Raw genomic sequence first — 21,592 nt, 5'->3', positions numbered from 1 at the left:
CTGAAAAAATAAAAGTGAAAAAAAAATACTTTTTTTGAGTAATCTACAACTAATTACATTTGATCTTTAAAATTTCCCCTTTTTCCCCAACCGTTTTTCCCAATAAAGTCTGGTTTACTAGGCTGAATAATTTATACTTTATCAAGATTTTACTTTTCCAGTCAGGGCAATCAAACATTTTTAAATGAAAAGAGAGAATAATCTGCTTTCTTACATAGCTTCTAGTATCATAAATAAGATAGGATTTTCGTATACTTTTTCTGCTCAGTCAACTCATATAAATTTAAGTTTAAATTTATTGTAAAAAAAGATAAAAAATTCTTTTCAGTCATATTTTAAATAAGAAATGTATTTTTTATATATAGAGAAATGAAAAACCGTTAGTTTAAAATTTAAATTATAAAATGTATTTTTCCGGATTGCTTTAAATCCGATTAATATCCGCTGGATTAGAACCGGCTCTCAGCCATACTGAAAAATCATATATAGTATAAAAATAAATTACAGACAAGTTTCCACGAATATTAAAATTATGAAATTCAACCAGTTTTGAGATCAACAAAACTGGTTTTAATCTTTTAATTTTTCATTTTGAAATCCAAGGAAATCTGTCCATAAAACGATGAATAACTATTCTTAATCTTTTATTTAAAGGAAAGTAGTAAATTTACTGGTCCATTATATAATTAATTCTGTGGTTGCCAACACTCTTTTTAGCAGGGTTTTGTTTTCCTGGCCATGACCCAATATCTTAAATTGTATTTTTAACTTTTTATAATTTGCCAGAAAGTTTATCAAATACATTTTTAACTTTATAGTTATCAATGCAAAAATTGCTAAATTTTTAAAAATGTATTATATTTTACTTTAAATTATTATACACAAGAGTTTTGTTATAATGGCATTATTAGAATATCGTTTTAGAGTTATTGGGGGGGGGGGGGGAGGCTCAAGGACATCCATTTTTTGATTATTTTTTTTTTTTTGGGGGGGGGGGGTTGAAGTTAAAAATAAAAATTTTAACCTCCAAATTTATTTAGGAGGGAGTGGGAGAAGGGCTGATTCCTGATAAGTAAGATTTGTTGGTGAGTGTGTTACACCTCTAACCCCCACCCCCTTAGGAATTCCTTTAGCTAAAATATGTTGTTGAAAGATTGGAGAGAAGATTAATTATTTTTCTTTATCTATCTATGCTAGGTATATTTCAGAATATTTCATTGTACAAAGTCCTTGAAGTAACCTTTCAAAGTTTTTCTTTTTACTATCATAGTAAAAAATAGGATAGGGATAAATAATCTGAAAATTATCAACAATATTTAATTTTCAAAAATGATCCCTTAGTCCACAAAATAATGCAATAATCAACCGGGATAATTTTAATAGTTTGAAAATATATTTCTTAAGATCAAATATATCTTTCTGTGGTGAAAAGTACATAATTAATTGATCTTTTTGCCCTCATTCTTCAATGTTTTATTTCAAGAGTATTTTAGTTTGCAAATTGTTTTACAAAATAAATAGACAGTCCCTTGGTTAATTTTCTCAATTAAAAGTTTTATTTTATTATTAATATTTTAATTTATAAGATTTAGAAAGAATACAATATTACATATAACTATTAAACACCATTATAAAGTCAAACAAACATGAATGTATATCCTTATATAAAAGTTAAAGGATGTCTGTCTCTGCGTGTCCCAACTGATATGGTTCTTCTTTAAAATTTAGCTTCCCTTAGATCCTAACTGTTTTAGGGGAAGATACAACCACCCTCCCGAGAGTTATCATCCTTAGAAAAAATATCCCGCCGGCGCCCAAAATGTTTTTTTTTAACTTTTTCTTTTTAAAACTAAAATTGAAAATGGGAGAAACTTTCTCCTCTCCCCCTACTTTAAGTGCCCCAAGAGGCCCAAAGGGGCATAGCCTCTAGTATTATACATTGCATTGTATTTGATAGTCAGGGACCAAATAAGCTACCGGACAATTAATCTATAGTCATCTGAAAGAGAATTGCATTAATATTTCTTTGCTCCTTGACCCTAGATGCAAGAAAAGTGGTACACCTAATATTTCTTATCAAACTAAATCTGCAATACATTTTGACAATCTGTTACTTGACATTAGAAATAACTGAGAGAGGGGAACATTTTTTTAATATTGGAGGTAACTTAGAAAGTTAGAGAGATATGAAATACTCATTCTCTACATTAGAGATAACTAAGAGAGGTGGAATATTTTGTTACTTAACATTAGAGATAACTAAGAGAGATTGGACATTCTGGTTCTTAACATTAGATATAACTAAGGGAGGTGGATTTTTTATGTTTCTTAACTTTAGAGATCACTTGGAGAGATTGATCATTCTATTTTTCTATCAGCATAATAGAACCTGTACTTAAAATCTATGTTAGACAAAATCAGTGTTACATTTGGACAATAGAGTTAACATAAATTTTATTAGAATCTAAATTTAATTTTCTTTTAAAACAAATTCATCAACTTTTGTGAAAATTTATTTCTTTACAAAAAAAAAATAATTAAAGTGGTAAAACTTAGATTATTATTTTAAAAGCTCATTTTTGTAATTCTTTTACATATCTATTATAATATGTAATTATTGACATGACTAAAATAATTATTTCATGATCAGTCTTCATGAGTTCTGTCTAATATTTCCCGTAGTTGTTTTTCTGTTAAAAAAACAACAAAAAACAGGGTTAACAATAATAACCCGGACAAATGCAATGGCTGCAGCTCAATATTTTCTAAGAAACTTTGTGCAGAGACCATCCTTTTTTCTTCAGTTAATAATACCGTATTTCAGCTTTCAAAGAAATTCAATACTTGAAACCCTCCAACCCTTGCTATCAAATGAAACTTATATCTAGCGCCCGCAAGGCTTTATCCCCACGGGGTACTATAACTACGCGATCTAATGACCTATACTCAACCCATCCTAATGAAGTTATGAAGTTACAAACTGTGTAAACAAAATATTTTTATATTCAAAATTTCATTGTTGGTCCAGTTACAGTATAAAAAAACACAGAAAAATGATTACAATATTCACAATTTTGATTAATCGGGTGGTATAAAAGAACAGACAGAAACATGAATTCTGGAGGGGGGTGGGGGGGAGGATTGTACATGTACGTAACAATTATGGGATATTGTGACTGCAACTATGATAAAGATCAGGGAGAAACATTTCTAAGTCAGGGGGGGGGGGTATACACCCACATAACAAGTATGGGATATTGTGACTGCAACTATGATAAAGAGCAGGGAGAAACATTTGACACAAATTTGAGTGCAATGCCATTCCAACTGAGAAGGATATTATTATGAAAATTAAATTGTTTAGCAAAACCATTTACATATTTTTTTTTTATTTAAAATAGTTTCTATTTAAACTAATTTAATATTTATTTCTTGACGTTACGTTTGAAAACTTTCCAAATCTGATATCAATATACCTTTTATTTATTTATCTTGATTTTAAAAAATAAAACCTTTATGGTGCCTTTTAGCTTTATTACCCGGAGAATGATGGCTTTGATGATTATAAAACGTTATAAAACCTAAATATTTAATACAATTACCAATTTTCTTAGATTTGCCTATCCTTGTAATTATATGTCCCTGTTCTTTGCACTGTTTAGTCTGTACTCTAGAGAAACAACGGGAAATGTCGGTCATGGATAAAAGATATTTACCATTTAGTACTAAAAATATGAATCTTGGAATCTTCTTATAGCTTGTTTGCTAGCATAATATTTGATACTTTTATGGGTTATAACCCATAAAAGTATGAAATATATAAAATAGTATAAAATAAAAAATTAGTGCCCAAGCATTTTTATTTGCATAGTATTTAAACCGACCTTATTTATAAATTTTCTATTAAAAGCTGTGTAGCATTTAAACTTAATGTTATTTGATTATCGTTTTAAAGCTATTATGTTTATTTTCAATATGTCTATGTTTATGTTTATTGTTTATGTCAGCTATGACCTCTTTTATTTCATGCAATAATGTCGACTTACATTGTATGTCAACCATAATCACTATTGTTTTATTGAAGTCGACACATATCAATTAATTGCAGATCGACAGACTGTTATTAGGGGTAAGCTTCATTGCTGAAGCTTTTAAAGTGCCTATAAAAAATGACGTCATAATGGCCTACCATTGATCAATTTAAATATATACTGGAATGTCATTGGTAATTTAGTCTTTATATTGACCTATCATTGGTCATTTGTATTGTTTGCTGTCCTTTTTTTTTTATATATGCACTATAAAAAGCTTCTTTGTTGCTTAGAATTATTTGCAATTTAACACAAAAATTTTAACTTTTGTATTATGTTGATTCAAAAACAGCAACTTATTTTCATTTCGACATTCCCTTTCTACCAGAAATAAAGTAAGGCAGTAGTAGAATAAAATGCATGTCAAATGTTTTTTTTTCTGCATACAAAAAATATATCTAGGACAGACATTTATTTAATAATTTATGATATTACATCTTTTTATATGTATAGTGGATTGATGCCTATCTGTCCGTCTGTCAGTACATTCCGTTTGTCCGTGGTTTAATATGCAATTCTAAGATATTATTCATACATTCTGCAATAATCAATATTTCAAGATTCTTCCACTCACAGAATATGGATAAATATCATTAAAACAAGGATGACAACCAAACGAAGCAAGGACAAGCAAATATTGACAAATATAAGTAAACTTGCAACTAAAAGTCTAAACAAAATTCCTTTTATCGTCAATTTAGGCATGTTAGAATTTTCCTATCTATTTAAAACAACTTTGCAAGTTTGCATGAGGTTTCCTTTAATAAATAGGGACGATTTAGAAAGCGTAGTAACTCTATAATCGTTATCAGACAGTCCGTACGTCCATTTTAAACACATTGATTTGTAAACTTTTTTGAACCCAATTTTTTGATGAAAAATGATTTCTAGAACAAGCATGTACAATGTATGATTCATAAGCGAAGCATTTCTAAATGCCCTTTCACAATATCCTGTATTCAAGCAACTGTAACAATTTTACATTATGTAAAATTTAGTTTAGACTTCTAAATTGATATTCTGCTTATTCTGTTCTGACACTTTACAAGTGTTAATGTTCGTTTGTCCTATCTTTTCAGAGCTTCGCTTTTATAGATTGTCATCTATGTTAGTGAATGTAAATAAAAACGATATTTGAAATCAAATGGGATAATCTATAAACACACAAAACATTGTAGTATTTAATTAATTGAATATTTATCCCTAACTATGTTCTCGCGTGCACCAGCTTAGCTAAAGTGAATATAATCTTATTTATAAAATATAACAATAACTGGTCAGAGTCATGCTTCTGGCTCTTAGTTTGATCAAGAGAATTTAAGGGATAGGAGAATGAATGATGAATTTATGTAATAATTTTTTATATAAAAATATTGATGGAAAAGTGTTGACACAGTTAGCTGGCAGTACCAAAAGTTTCCATCAAAGAGAATATGATTATAAAACTTTTGGTAACAGTAATATTTTCAGTAAATATCACCTAACTACCTTTTTTTCACCCCCTTATAAGCGACATTTTAGGACAATAGAGTTTCTATAAGCAAAACTTTGACCTGAGAATTTAGGAATTGATTATGTAGACTTAATTTAAGATTTGTACACTGATGTGATCTTGCCAGTATAAAAAAATCTGTTAACTAGCAAAGCTGATATAAATATTGGAAAATAATTATAATAGGGGAATAATGTTAATAATTTATATGGAGAACAATAGTATACCATGTTGTCATAACTGTTACTCAACAATGGATTTATTATTACATGGATATTACATCAGATTATCATATAAGACTGGTGGAAATAACGATCCCTCCATCCACTCCCTTTACCCTATTCCCTCTTCTTATACTGGATGCATGAACTGATCATTAGAGGTTATTTAGTTAGAGTAAAACACTAGAGGGAGAAAGGGTTAAATAACTGTATCTCCCCATCGCAATCGTCTTGTGCAACCTTCCTGTTGGGTCATTGAAAATCAAACAAATTCGCTTATATTAACACAGCTAAGTAGCAGAAAATTATTTAGAAGCAGACGAAAGAGTTCTTTGAAAAATGAAGGGAGGTAGTTGTCTGTATATACATCTATTCTATAGATCTGTTAACTGACCAATAAGTATTATTCATATATGCAACCTAAAGGGATACAAATTTTTCGCCGTTGTATCCACGTATTTTCTACATCCATTTACACAACATATACACTAGTTGCCGGAAGGAAGAAGCAGTTTTTTGAAAGGGGCTATCTGAGATTATTACAGATTCTTATATATACATATATAGACTAATGAAAAATGCAAAAAACGAAATCAAAAGCGTTCCTTCTTGGGAGAAAATCCAAGAAAAAGATTTTAGCTATTTTTAACCTAAAATTCACATTGGCAAGCCTGCATAGAAATATACAGACATTTTAAACATGTCATTGCTCAGCACCTGGAAGTGGTAGAAAAATGCTACGCATGCCATTGGAAAGCTTATAACCTCTATTTTTCATATTGGTATATAACGTTTTTTTACTATTATTAGTTTTTGACCTATCCTCTGAAGTATACACAAGTTTTAAAAATGCAGTTTTTTCTTGAGAATTTTAAGTTTGATACTTGTTACACAAACCTTTTTCAAATTATATTACTTAGCACCTAGGAGTTATATAAATTAATTGTATATTTTGGGTACTTTCAATTTTAGCTTAATTAATTAAATTGTCTTTGAAATGTGTATAGTTTGTAGTAAGAACCAAGGAGGGAGGGGGGAGTTTATACACTTATAGGAAATGAAATTCAGTGTAAAATTTTGCCTTGTATGTTTTTGGGCTTGTTGTTATAGTTATTAACCTTTTTGTAAAATCTCTTATATGATTAAATCTACCAGTACAACTTTAAAAATTGAATTTTGGCACTTTTCTTCTAGGGGCTAGTGGGTTATAACAGCCCCCAAAACACTAAAATCTATGGTCTGAGCATATTTTTTGAGATATCAAGTAGTCACTAAAGATTTCATTTTGTCCCTTTCCTTCTTAGGGTTAGTGGGATATAATACCTACCAAAACACTAAAATTTAAGGCTTAACTTGGGCTAGTGGGGTAAAACAACCCCTTAAACATTAGAATTATATCTTAGTATCATATTTTGCCCTGGCTGTTTGGACTTGTTGTTATAGTTATCAAATGAGTCTTTTTTAATATTTTCTTATATGATTGGATCTACCTTTAAAGTTTTTAAAATTAAATTTTGGCACTTTTCTTTAGGGGCTTTTGGGGTAAAAAAGCCCCAAAAACACTAAAATTGTAAAAAAACTTCAAGCAAATTTTTTAATGTAAACATTTTTCACATAATTGAACTAAGTAGTCACTAAAAATTTCATTCTGGCACTTTCCTTCTAGAGTCTAGTGTGTAAAATCACCCCCCAAAATACTTGTTTTCAAAGATATCATGTTGATTTTTAATAAAAACTCATTTCACATAATAAAATATAAATAATTTTGTTCTTGATAGAGAGTGCCTAATTGAAATCTATAGTGATTTGAAAAAAAGTATTCATTTACAAAATCAGCGCAATATTTTTAAAAATAAGCCCAGGAATTAAAGTTTTAGTAGTTTTGGGGGCAGTTTTACCCCACTAGTCCATAGAAGGAAAGTGCCAAACTTAAGTTTTACTGATAGATTTAATCATATAAGAGATTTTACAATGATCAGGTTTATAACTATAACAACAAGCCCAAACATCCAGAGCAAAATTTTATACTGAATTTCATTGCCTATAAGTGTATAAACTCTCCTTCTCACCTTGGATCTTATAAGTTTACAATTGGGGGGTGTTTCACCCCACTATACCCTAGAAAGAAAGTGTTAAATTGAAATCTTTAGTTGCTACTTAGCTCAATTATGTAAAAAAATTTTACATTAAAAATCAGCTTGTTATCTCTAAAAATAAGCTCAAGCCTTAAATTTTAGTGTTTTGGGGGGTGTTATACCCCACTAACCCCAAGAAGGAAAGTGCCAAAATGAAATCTTTAGTGGCTACTTAGCTCAGTTATGCAAAGAAAGGTTTACATTAAGAAAATTTGCTTGTTATTTCTAAAAATAAGCTCAGACCTTAGATTTTAGTGTTGTTATAACCCTCCAGCCCCTAGAAGAAAAGTGCCAAAATTCAATTTTTAAAGTTGTACTGGTAGATTTAATCATATAAGAGATTTTACAAAAAGGTTACTAACTATAACAACAAACATTGAGGGCAAAAATTTATACTGAATTTCATTTCCTATAAGTGTATAAACTCCCCCCCTCCCTCCTTGGTTCTTACTACAAACTATACACATTTCAAAGACAATTTGATTAATTAAGCTAAAATTGAAAGTACCCAAAATATACAATTTTACCTATATAAAATAATTGTATAACTAATAATTATTATAACTCCTAGTTTGCTAAGTAATACCTATAATTTGAAAAATGTTTGTGTATCAAGTATCAAACGTAAAATTCTTAAGAAAAAACAGCATTTTTAAAACTTGTGTATACTTCAGAGTATAGCTCAAAAACTAATAATAGTACAAAAACGTTATATGCCAATATGAAAACTAGAGGTTATGAGCTTTCCAATCGTATGTGTAGCATTTTTCTACCACTTCTAGGTGCTGGGCAATGACATGTTTAAAATGAGTGTATATTTTTTTACAGGCTTGCCAATGTGAATTTTAGGTTAAAAATAGCTAAAATCTTTTTCCCGCATTTCTCCCAAGAAGGAACGCTTTTGATTTCGTTTTTTGCATTTTTCATTAGTCTATATATGTATATATAAGAATCTGTAATAAGCTCAGATAGCCCCTTTCAAAAAACTGCTTTTTCCTTCCGGCGACTAGTGTATAGCACGGTAATTATAGCGTAGCTTTTATATTTATCTGATATGTCCTTACGTTCAATCATCTTATTGACCGTTTGTTTCAAAAATATGTTACCTATCAATTTATAATTATGTATAATATTGATTTTTTAGTGTTAAGATATTTTCCGTAAATTATTTTAATATCATTACCCATCTAACTTTTATCACGCCATAAATAACCTTTAATTATAATAGAAAATTTTCCAACAATAACATTTTTGCATAGGCTTAGAAAAAGAAAAAAAAAATACTATCAGAAGAATACCCATAGGTTATTACCTAATCATTTATTATAAAAAATAATAATTCTTCCTGAATCTATCATAATATTTTATTATTAATCTTATCGCTAATAATCAATATTTATTATATTTTGGATTTTGGATTTTTACATTTTATATTATTTTACTTTTCTTCTTGGAAATCATTAAAAAAACAAGGATGACATTAAACCACAAAAGCGAAGTTTAACAAAATAGACATTTGGACAAACGGGCATTACAAATAAAGAATTTTGACGTTATTTAATTTTATGGTATGAATATAGGAATGTTGTACTTATAACACTGTACCTAATTGTCGTTAGAATCGCCCTAAAGACAATGAGACAAATATATTATCATAAAATCTTTGTTATGAATTAAAATTAAAAGATAATGACTTATTGGTAATGATTGTATGTTTGTTACTCTTTAAAAATTAATCGTAGTTTTTACAGGAATCATTTTGCATGGTTTGTAATCCATAGGACGATTTTAACATGCCTAAATTTTGAAATTCTAACATTTGTAGCATAGATTTGTTGTATAAGGTGAACAAATCCTTAATATCGAGAAGTTTTGCTATTAATAATTTTCGTAAAAATTAATGTATTTTGAGTAATCCCATATTGACATTATCTACACATACAACCTTTTATCCAATTAGGCGTTTCCTCATATAAACAGTTTAGCATATGAAAGTTGTATTGATAATATAGGACTTTCTAATATATATTATTTGTATCAGTCCTCTTGAAATAATGTTTGACGTTTTTTTTCAAACAAACAGTTTAGCATATGTGAGTTGTATTGATAGAATAGAACTATTTAATATATCTTTTTCCCGGAATAGCATAAGACAGACATCTAGAAAATATATTAGGCGTTTCCTCATACAAACAGTTTAGCATATGAAAGTCAAATTGATAAAATAGGACTATCCAATAAAATTTGTCTACAGGATGGCACAGGCGGTCCTCTTTAAATGATATTTGGCGTTTTCTTAAACTAACAGTTTTCGCATATGATAATATTTTTAATTATAGTTGTTTGCTTTTATAGTGAATTGAATAGCACATAATAGTCTTAATGGAGAGATTAAAAAAAACTGATAGATTTCTAGATTTTAGGAACTAATTCTATTTTAAATAAATTACATCAATAATTTTTAAAAAAATATATGAAACTAACAGATTTTTAGTAGTCATTCTTTTTGTAATTATCAGAAAAAAGCTCTTACTAATACAGCAAATAAAATGCATTTATATAGGCCATATGCTTTAATTTTTACTTTGTTTTCGATTTTTTCGAAAATTCATCTACATTATATGGTTTTAAGTCTCACAGTCTTGACTATGAAAATATAATATAGATTATAAATATACCACGAAAATTCGATATTAACATTTTATTTCAATTATATAGAATTTTCTAAAATAATAATCGATTAAATTTCAATCAAATTATATTTTATTTAAGACTTATATAATAGCTTTCTACTTTTAAGTCTATTTGCTATTAATCTAAGAAATTTTTTGTTTGTATGTTCTTGTTCAATAATGACAAAAACTGAGGAAAAAGGAAAACAACTATTATTTTGACGCCAACCTTATCGGAGTAAACTTTCTCTGTCTCTCTCTTTCTCTCTCTCTGTCTGTCTCTGTCTCTCTGTCTCTCTCTCTTTCTCTCTGTCTCTGTCTCTGTCTCTCTCTGTCTCTCTCTCTCTCTCTCTTTTCTATCTGTCTCTTTCTCTCTGTCTCTCTCTGTGTCTCTCTGTTTCTCTGTCTCTCTCTGTCTCTCTCTCTCTGTGTCTCTGTGTCTTTCCTTCTCTCTCTCTCTCTCTATCTCTCTCTCTCTCTCTCTCTCTCTCTCCCTCTCTCTCTCTGTCTCTCTCTCTCTGTCTCTCTGTCTCTGTCTCTCTCTCTCTTACTCTCTCTCACTCTCCCTTTCTGTATTGATTGTACTACTATATTGATTGACCTTCCAAGTTTTTTTCCGGTTCAGAAGCTACTCTAGAAGTAATACTTTAGTTGATTTGTTGCTACGTCACTCAATGCATTGTTTCGACATCAATTTATCAGTTTATGTAGACTATATTGCATTTAATAAAAGTGTTCGCGGCTGATATTTTATCAATATGTATTTTTTTAATAATGAAAAAACTTATTGACTTAGTAAAGTGGCAATGACTGACATGTTTTCGATGATAGCAAAATGTAGATTGCACTTATTAATCTGTACACAGTTTTAAAAGCAGTTACCTTGCTATTTTGATTTCTTTTACACCAAAGTTCTGAATAAAAAACCAGAGTTGTAAAAGATTCGCTGGATGCAATATTACTTGTTTTACTCAAGAACAAATTTACTCTGGGGATATTGTAACTTTATTTTATATAGGATAATTGTATAGAGTCAATAGGATAAAACATTTCAAAGTAATCTTGACAAATAAGGATGATATCAACTTATCTAGTGGCTGCGCTCCTATCCTATAAGACTATTAATCCAAGAGGGTGTTGACTCTCCCCTACCAAAATGGCTTAAAACCAATATAAGAATAAGAAGCACTTTGTCAGTCTATCTGATAATGAGAACTTTTATTTCCAAAGTATAAAAATATATAAAGATATGGGCTTCCATAATCTTTTATTTAAAAATACTTTGGTTATAATTCCAATTTGAAATGTTACAGTTCTCTTACACATATATAATGAATCAAGTAGGAAATACTAAGATGGGTATTTTAAAAGTGAAGCTTTTCTATAATTAGGGTCGGTCCGTACGTAACGGTCAGTTAGCTTTTTTCGTTAATTTAAACAGGTTAGAATTGTCCTATCAATTTCAAACTTTGCATGGTGATTTCTGTACTAGGACAACATAGTACTACATAGTAAAGCATTTCTATAATCAAGTCCTAAACATGCAAGTATGTACTTAAACAATATCATGTATTTACTATTTAACCAGTTTTTAAACAAATTTACTACAATTGTTTTGATTTTTATACACTTTTATTCTGATTATTCAGTTCTGACACTCTACAAGTGTTAATGTTCGTTTGTCCTACCGTCTCAGAGCTTCGCTTTTATGGATGTTGTCATCCTTGTTATATAGCAACTTTAAAGTTTGCAAGAGACCAAACTGAAGGCAAAATACGGCCAACAAATAAAAACCTGATTTCCTACTTATGACCTTATACTCATGGATCTTAGGGGATAAGGTAATGAAGGATAAATTACCCCTTCTGCAGATTTAAATAATTGGTTGAAAAGTTGGGTATGAAAGAACGTGTTAGAAAAAACTTAGGGTACCAGTATAATTAACAGCCGATGTTTCTTTTCTCCCTACTTGATCCTATAAAAGTATATATATATTTTTTCCAATACCGAATGATTTATTGGTAAAATTGTAAACAGTTTAACACAGATGTTTCAGAAAAAGGTGAAATATAGTTCTCAATAACATATTAAGAGTTTGTTTTGAAACCGTTAACATTTTTTTGGGATCTTTATTACATATAGACTTTCAAATATTTCAATTTTTACAATTTATTCATCGCTATAAAAGATTATATTTTTAGCAGTTTGAATACAACAAAGCATTTGATTCAAAATAAATCCACGTACCTTTCCTAAAAAGGCAAACCTAATAAGTCCAGCATTTACGGAGATCTTAAGCTTTATACGGACGTACAGATAGAAAATCAGCTCTCTTTTTTGTCTTATAGATGTAATATAAAATTAATATAATGTTTTTCGAACAATAAGGTGGTATTCTTTTGAAGGTTTTCATCTACAAACATTATTCTAGATTTTTAACACAGCAGGAAACCAAAACTTACAACTGCGCTGTTATTACTTAACTATGATTAACATTAAGAACTTTATTATAATTTTCAATCTTCAAAAAGGCATGTTTTTGTTACTATCTACCTATCCTTATGTCCATGTAGACAGAATGTTATTTGAGAAGGAAATGCAGAAAGGATATAGTTCAAGGATAAATATTAGGGATTTAGGAATTGGCAATCAGGAATTTTGAAGGATTTGAATAAAATTTTCCTGTGATGCATTTCTTGTGTTAAACGATCCCTTTCATACCACTCTTTTTTATTTATTACAATCTAAGCAATATAGAAAACTTCATTTAAAGCTTTTGTGCTGTTATCATATTAACCAAAAAAAATGTTACTAGGTGTTGGACATTATGTGTACCTAAATTTTATTATTTTGTTGCTGATATATCAGCAAAGACCACTAATGATAAATCTTTTAAAATTCATTTAAAAATAATTATATTATATTTACTGAATATTTTTTACACTAACATTACAAAATATAAGTAGATTTAAATAGTTAAATATCTGTATCTGAAATCCTATGCCTCCCGACTCCAGTTTTTATCCAGATATAAAATCCAGAAGACAAACACAATAACAGTTTTGTGCATTGTCAATTTCAATGTTTTTAAAATTCAACAAATTTTAAAATACAAGGTGGTTTGGTATTTTGATCTGTAAAGATATCAAAAACAGATTAATATGTCTAATTCGAAAGGAGGTTTTTTATTGGTTCTTATTAAGTTCAACCCCATCTCAAAAAGTACTAATCAAAAGGGAAAAAGATTTGAATCACTAGGAAGCTTTCATAAAATGTACAATTTGTTAAGGGACCATTTATCTCAAACTAATCTGCCACTTTTATGATTGTCCATGGCAAAATAGTTCTCATAAAGCTAAGTAAAAATTAACTACAATGTAAAAACATTTTAAATATTTCCCCCCCAAATAATATTTTCAATTGAAGTTTAGAACATTTTAATAGACACTTGTCAAGGTTTAAATTGACAGATTTTTTTTTATTTTTGAAAGTTTATAGGAAAGTGAAAGTAATTTTAGAACAAGGACGTGTAGATAAGGGCTCGGCAGCCGCCTGTAAACCTCAGTAAAATCAACCTTTTGCAATTGTAAAATGCGGCTAGAAGTCTAAATTTAACTTAAATATGGAATTCCTTTTTATCTAAAAAAAGTCAAAGCATCCAAAAGGTTTAAATTTGAGGCTTATTCGCAGTTAACGTGCGGATGCAGAGCTCTGTAGAAAATCTTTTAATAAATTTAATAAAAATCAATCCATTACACTTTTTTGACTTTACAGGTTTATAATTAATGCCTAGGGTATAAATAGGGATATACAAGCTTTGTTGTAATGCCAGAATATTTATATAAATTATATATATTTTCTTATGGTTAACTAATCAGTAAAAATTTAAAACTAAAACTTCTTTTTCTTTAAGGATTTCCTTACGACCAATGATGGAGAATTATGTGTCCGCACAGGAGAATATCTTCAGGTAAGAGAAGATAGTTAACTACCTCACTAAATATCTATATTTTTCTATGTTATCGAATAAATCTTTAGTTATAGTTTTAAAAGCTATTGATCCATCTCAACCCAAGACTACTTTATCAAACTAACAAATATATATTTCAAAAACACAAGTTTTCATTCTCAATCGTCTTGCAAAGGAAAAAACACAAATAAGTAAATAATACATACAAAAAGTCTATTTTTGAAAAATCTGAATAATATATTTAACATTTCACTTTTTCATTTGGTTAAATGAATTGTAGAGATTTAGTTATAGTTAGGAATAATTTTGACTTCCCTTCTTTCTATCTAAAGTTATCTGTAATATAAGGGCATCCTTTTGTACTGGGATATTGTGTAAAATTTTCTACAAAAAAAGGATATATGTCCATAAAAGGATTCAGGTACTTGACTACTCTATAGTTATCTATAAAAAGATTGATTTAAATTAAATAATTTATGGGATTATTATTTTCCGCCTGTCTTGCCATAAATAATAATCTATGGGTAGAGTATTTGCTTCTTGTCTTCTCATCCATATTCGTCTATGGAAATATTATTCGCTACCTGTCTACCCATCCACAGTCATCTTTGAGAAGAATATGTACTATATGTCTACCCATGTATACTTATTTATGTAAAAAATATTTGCTACCTGTCTATTCATCAATAGTCATTTATGGGAAGAATATTTGCTTCCTGTTTACCCATGTTTACTCATTTATTTTAAAAAAATATTTGCTACCTGTCTAACCATCTATAGCAATTATGGGAAGAATATTTGCTACCTGCCTATCCATCTATAGTCATCTCCGGAAAGAATATTTTCTAACTGCCTACCTATCCATAGTCATCATTGAGAAGAATATTTACTACCTGTCTATCCATCAATAGTCATCTATGGGAAGAATATTTACTAACTGCCTACCCATTCATAATCATCTATGTGAAGAGTATTTGCTACCTGTCTACCCATCCTTAGTCATCTATGGAAAGAGGGCATCCTTTTGTAGTTGAATGGTGTAAAATTATCCATAAAGTAGGATATAATGTCTATAAAAGAAAAGATGTAATTATAGGCTTAGTCTTTCTCTATCTCTTTTTTAACCCTCTCCTTATAACTACACAGTGGAAATTTCTAATTTTTTTTAATAAATCTTTAAAAGTAGATGTTTTATTCATACTGAAGACCGAACGGACGAACTAAATACTTTTTATAAAAAATGTGTTTATGTTAAAGCTTACCTTAATCAATAACATATTTAAGAAAAAAAATTATGAGGGACAAAAATACTTTTCTTCAAAACTAAAAGTGTATTTCATGGTGCTTCTTTTATCTTTATTCCTCCTAATATTTTTCTAAAGCCACAATCCTCTGTATGGAAGAATAGGGTTAGATTTATAGAAAAATATTTATATAGTACATTTTATACATAATAACGATTGCGCACTAGCATCTAATGCCTCTAGCATTCAGGGGCTTTTATTGGAAGGGGCTAGAAAAATAGCTTAAAACCATTTCATGATTAAATAAAAAAATAAAGTAGCCTAAAACCATCACAAGATCTATGTGAAGCTTCCATAAAAGTGAGAAATCAATCAGTTTTGTAATTATCAAAATCTTTAACTTCAGACCAAAAGACCCTACTACTTTATATACTAGGATATAGAAATTGGCAAAAAAAATCCTCAAAATTTTTTCTTGTTGTGTTATACTTGTTCCTATAATGGTGTAACTGGGCAGGAGCAAAATACTGGGCTAAAGGGATAGGTATATAGTTTTTAATTTGATCCTCTAACTCAATTTATGTATAGTATACCAAGATATAATATTTTATTTATGGTCGGATGTCTATCTTTCTTGAGCTCTTACCGTTCTTCTTTGAAATGAAGGTTTTGGGGGAGGATACCTTCAACTTGACAAATTTACCCCCCACAAATTAAAACAAAAATGTTTCCTATTTAAAATAAAAAACCTCATTTCCCCATCACCAAAGTGCCATCAGGGGCTTAGTTGTTAGTTATAACTCGTTGCTGTATGTTAATTACTAGCGGCTTCGCTCCTAGCCTCTAGGGGCTATGCCCCAAGAAGTTTAATCAAACCAATTTTTCGTATTTTAGATTTAAAAGAAAAATTAAAAAAAAAAATTTTTTTGGGGGGGGGAGGGAGTCGACCCCACTATTATAAGGAAGATCATCTTGCATAAAACACGTGAATATTTCTTGTCTGATGCTAAACTTATCATCCACTGGAATTTCCCTGCATCCCTGATAAATTTTCATCATACCCTTTTTATCTTGTGACCATTGTTATTACTTTTTATTACAAACAAACAACTTTTCTACACACACATTTCATATAAAGAGTGGGAAAAGATTTGTGTCAGGGAGAAGGGAGTTAAAATCTGATGTTTTATCTTTAAAATATTGATTAAACTTCTCGTGGCTAAATTATTTTTTGGGGGTAGTGTAATTCATAGTTATAGTAAGAATAAAAGTGGAAAATAACTTGCTTCAAAATCTCGTTTTGTTGATGGGTTCAAAACATAATTTGAGTCAAACTAAATGGTTAAATATCTATAACTAAAAGGGTACCCAGTAAAAGTGTCTGACTTATTATACGTCATAATCAGAGTCAGACACTTTTACTAGGTTCTAATAAGGCCATACTTTGTGATTTAATGGCGGTTTCTGTCATATAAACAAACAAACTTATGTGTAAACCATATTTTATTAGGTTTTGTAAAGGTTAGAAGCGTCTCGCATGGATAGTAACCCGTAGGAATTTGTCCCTAAGGGGTTAGAGCCCTCCCCCCCGCAGAGGCCGAAAAATTAATCATTTTTTCCTGAAAATTTAAATTAAGTGAAAAAGGGGTTCCTGAAGCCAAAAAATAGTTTTGAGTAAAATACCATTGTTAGGTTAATAATTGTTCTTTTAAAAGCTTAAAAGTTTTTATTCTCTTCAAGATGCAATGCCTTGTCCCTGGATTTGTACTGTATGTTTAAAAGGTTATTGTACTGTGAACAAATTTAAGGACAGAAATATACTCTATAGCTTTGAGCAAACTTCAAACCTAGAGAAATCTATTAGTATGCCTTGTCAATACCATTCAAGGGATAGGTCAATGGTTTGTTGGAAGTTGTCGCAATTTGGAAGACCCAGAGTATAGATTAAAGTAGTGATATACAGACAACCAACACTCGATGTTTACAATCGATATCTCAGCAGCCAAGATTCTATTATAACTGGAAATATGTAATGCTTCCCTAAGATGGAGGACTCAGCAGTTAGTGAAATCATAACGGACAGACAAGAAACCCGTACTACTTTCTGTAATAGGATATTCAATTGAAGCTTTCAGCAACTTAATGAACCAACCAAACAAAATTCATTAAAAGTCGCCAAATTTGTTAAGTCAAAGAATGAGAAAATGCTATTGTAATACTTTGGGGACTAGTGTAATAAACAGCCCATTGTCCCATCCCTAACTGAATATTTCTGCACATATTTAGTCTGTCATATTATATGATTTAACCACAAAATAAATCTAAGCCGACCACCCTTTGAAGTAAAATATATGTGTGAGCCTATGTACAAATATTTTGTAACCTTGATGACACTATGGATATTTACAACCACAGGATGGTACATAAACAAGGATGACAACATCTATAAGTAGCGAAGCACAAAAATTCGTGGATGGGACTGACCGTCATTGTTGTTTTCTTCAAACGACGGGAAATTGTATATTGATATCTTTAACTGAAAATTTTTTGAAAATTGGACTAAAAACACCAAAGATATGAGGGAAAATGTAAAAAATATAAAATAGCCAAAAACCTGCAAAAGGGCAGTCTGACCTTCATAGTTGTTTTCTTCAAACGGGAATTTAATTGTATATCTATAGCTGAAAAATTTTTGAAAATTGGACTAAAAACACCAACGATATGGGGGAAAATGTATAAAATATATAAATAGCCAAAAACCTGCAAAAAGGCAGTCTGACCGTCATTGTTGTTTTCTCCAAACGACGGAAAATTTAATTTTGATATCTTTGACTGAAAAAGTTTTGAAAATCGGACCATAAACACCAAAGATATGGGGAAAAATGTGAAAAATAAAAAAATTGCCTAAAACCTGCTGAAAAGCCGTCCGACCGCCATTGATGTTTTATAGTTAATTGTGCTCCTTAGTGATGGGAATATTGTTTTCAGCATTCTATCTTTTATAGGAGCTGAGTAAATCTCATTTCCCCCATAGCGTTACGGACGGACGGACGGACGGACAGACAAAGTGAATTTTAGAGTAGCTTCGCTACTAAAAAATGTTAAAGCTGACTTTTTTATTTAAATATTACAGTATATATTTATTCCAACGAATATTTTTCATACATGAATTCTTAGTAGGGTAGTGCGGGGTTAATGCGGTCATCGGGTCAATTCCGGTCAAACGATCAACTTTTTTAAAACCGTTTTTTAACGATGTTCTAAACGTTTGCGTGAGATCTTCAGAAAAGCAAAGTTGTAGTTTATTGCCTATACTTTCATTTCTTACTTTAACAAATTTTTGTCAGATCACTCCTTCTATGATTTTTTTGCCCTCAAAAAGTTGCAAAAAATTTGCAAAAAAAAATTTCAAAATAGGCCATGTTCAATCTAAAATTGTGAAAAAATGGTAAGTCCTATCGACCCCTGGGTTTTTGTAAAATGAAAGATATGGCATTCATTTATCGTTTGCAATTGGAGGCATTGTTCTAACTTGATTTTTTCATAATTTTTTTTTCGTCTTAAAAAATGGTCTTTTCCGGTCACTTTTTTTACTTTTTTTTTATTACTGTATTTATTAATGTATAATACCCTAATGTTTTTTTCAGGTGATCTGGAAGCATGAACAACCCAAATGCATGACCTAAGATTTAAATTTCCATATGAAACCCTTGCATCTTTTTCGTATAAGAGGGTGTTCGCGATTTTTGCGCGTTTTGGATTTTTTATGTCAAATCGGCTAGGATTAAGCTAGAAAGGTGTTTAAGGTGTCTATAGAAAGCTCTTTGCATGTCCTAACAAAAACTCCCCAGGATATGGGTTCTATCTCCAAGATTTAGAGTACATATTCAAGATTTTGTAATTTCAAAATTCCTGTTGCATAAAAAGTGTTGAAATATTAGAGTTAGACCCCATATCATTTGAAGTTAATTGTCAGGCATGTAATTCTGCATCTTTAGACACCTTAACCACCCTTGTAGGTCAATCCTAGCCAATTTGAGACAAGACAAAATGTATAAAAAACTGCTGTCAAAACTGGCAGGATTTTTAAAATTAAAAATTTTTTGGGAAAAAATCACTTTTTTCAAGAAATTCCAAGACCTGCGAATCAGAAATTGCCTCTAATTTATGTATAAAGCTTTAAAAAAAACCTAATCATATAATAAAAAGTATGATTTTTTTTAAAAAGTTTGCATGAAAAAAATTGATGTTTTTTTTGCGATTTTACCGACTTTTTTATAATGGGGAAAATGTGGTCAAAAAATTGTCTGATCTGCATGCGACTAGTACTGTTAGAAAGCTAATGACCTCAGCTTTCTACTCATAGTTTAAAATGTTAAAAAAATATTTTAAGGGGGTGTTCCACCCCCCCAAAGTCAACTGACCGAAATAGCCCCACCGGTGGGGTTATTCCGGTATAGGCCAACCGCCGCCCTTTAAACCGATTTTTGACCGACTTCTAGTTGCAAGATCTTAATGGGACCAAGACAGGCTTCTTCGTTATTGCCATATCGTTCATTTGCACTCTTAAAAACCGGAAAAAGTTTTTGGGAAGTATGTTTTTTTTTAAGTTGAAGCAAAAAATTGACCGGAATTACCCCGCACTACCCTAATAAATTATGGTATAACATATTAGCTATAAGTTATTAAATTTACGGTAAACTATTAAGATAATTTATTTTGTAAGTCTCAGAAAGCAATCTTATATACTAAAGTATCAGGATGTATGTATGTATTTATGTCTGCAAAGATCTTATAATCGGCAGGACCGACCGTGACCGACCTTTTACCAATTTTTCAATATTTTCCATTAATATAGGAAGGTTTAAGACTATTTTGTTGGGGCAGGGGGCTGTGACACCTCTTCCACTCATTGAGAAAACCTCCCCCCCCCCCCAAAAAAAAATCAGAGAAATAGATAATATTTTTTCCTTATCATACTGTAAATCTTAGTGTCTAGTATTGAAAGGAGGATGTGCACTGGAATAATGATGATTGAATGTCCCTATATAGAGGGTGTCTAAAAAAACTGCGTTTTCCAGATTTGGGAAACAATCATTAGAAGTACAAGAAATAATTTTAGGTCCATATTCTCTTTAGAAATATACATCAAAGTTACTAAAGGTGGTTTTTAATTACTCTAAAATTAACGCCGCATTTTAGAGTTGATTAATTCAAAAATCCTGAAAGATATTTTTTGGTCAATTTTTAAGGCTTTTTATATTGATTTATATAAAAATACCAATTCTACAGCATGACCCTCGAAAAAGTATTTTTAAGCATCTGCAGCCCTTATTTCTCAATGAATTATAAAAAAATGCATATGTCCTTGTTCTCCATAGTATTCCACATAAGTAGATATAAAATTTTTTTTTTTTACCTCCATTAACACCGGAGATTTTTAGAGCTAAAGTTTTGAAAAAGTGACTGAGAAAAATTTTTTTTTTTTGTTTTCCTTATTTTTCGATGGTTATATTATGTTTTTCTGGCAACTGAATAATGAGACACAAAGAAAAACAAGTTAACTAATTATTTCTTTTTTATTCCACCAAAAAATATAAATTTTTAATGGCAAAAAATACTACTGAATGAATTGATTATTTGCAAATTTTAGGTTATTTATTAACCCTTATTTGAGAAAAGGATTAATTATGACAGTTGCTCCGCCTACTTTTCTGACATCTCAATAATTTAATAGGGGGTTAATTAAGCTTTTTAGACAAAAAAA

At 30.0% G+C, this 21,592-nt stretch overlaps 1 long non-coding RNA gene across 1 annotated transcript in view; it reads left to right on the top strand.

Moving 5' to 3' along the window:
• The window catches only part of LOC145314370 (uncharacterized), a 34,460-nt gene that overhangs the window by 9,542 nt on the left and 3,326 nt on the right, over positions 1 to 21,592 (top strand). The window contains exon 2 of the long non-coding RNA XR_013877741.1: positions 14,525 to 14,581. This is a non-coding gene — a long non-coding RNA (uncharacterized LOC145314370). The remainder of the gene's footprint in view (positions 1 to 14,524; positions 14,582 to 21,592) is intronic.

Source organism: Acartia tonsa, chromosome 3 (genome assembly GCF_053477335.1).
Source record: "Acartia tonsa isolate MP-2025a chromosome 3, ASM5347733v1, whole genome shotgun sequence".
NCBI classification, from domain to species: Eukaryota; Metazoa; Arthropoda; class Copepoda; order Calanoida; family Acartiidae; genus Acartia; species Acartia tonsa.
Note: the sequence above shows the minus strand (reverse complement) of the source record. Positions and strands in the feature narration are given on the sequence as shown.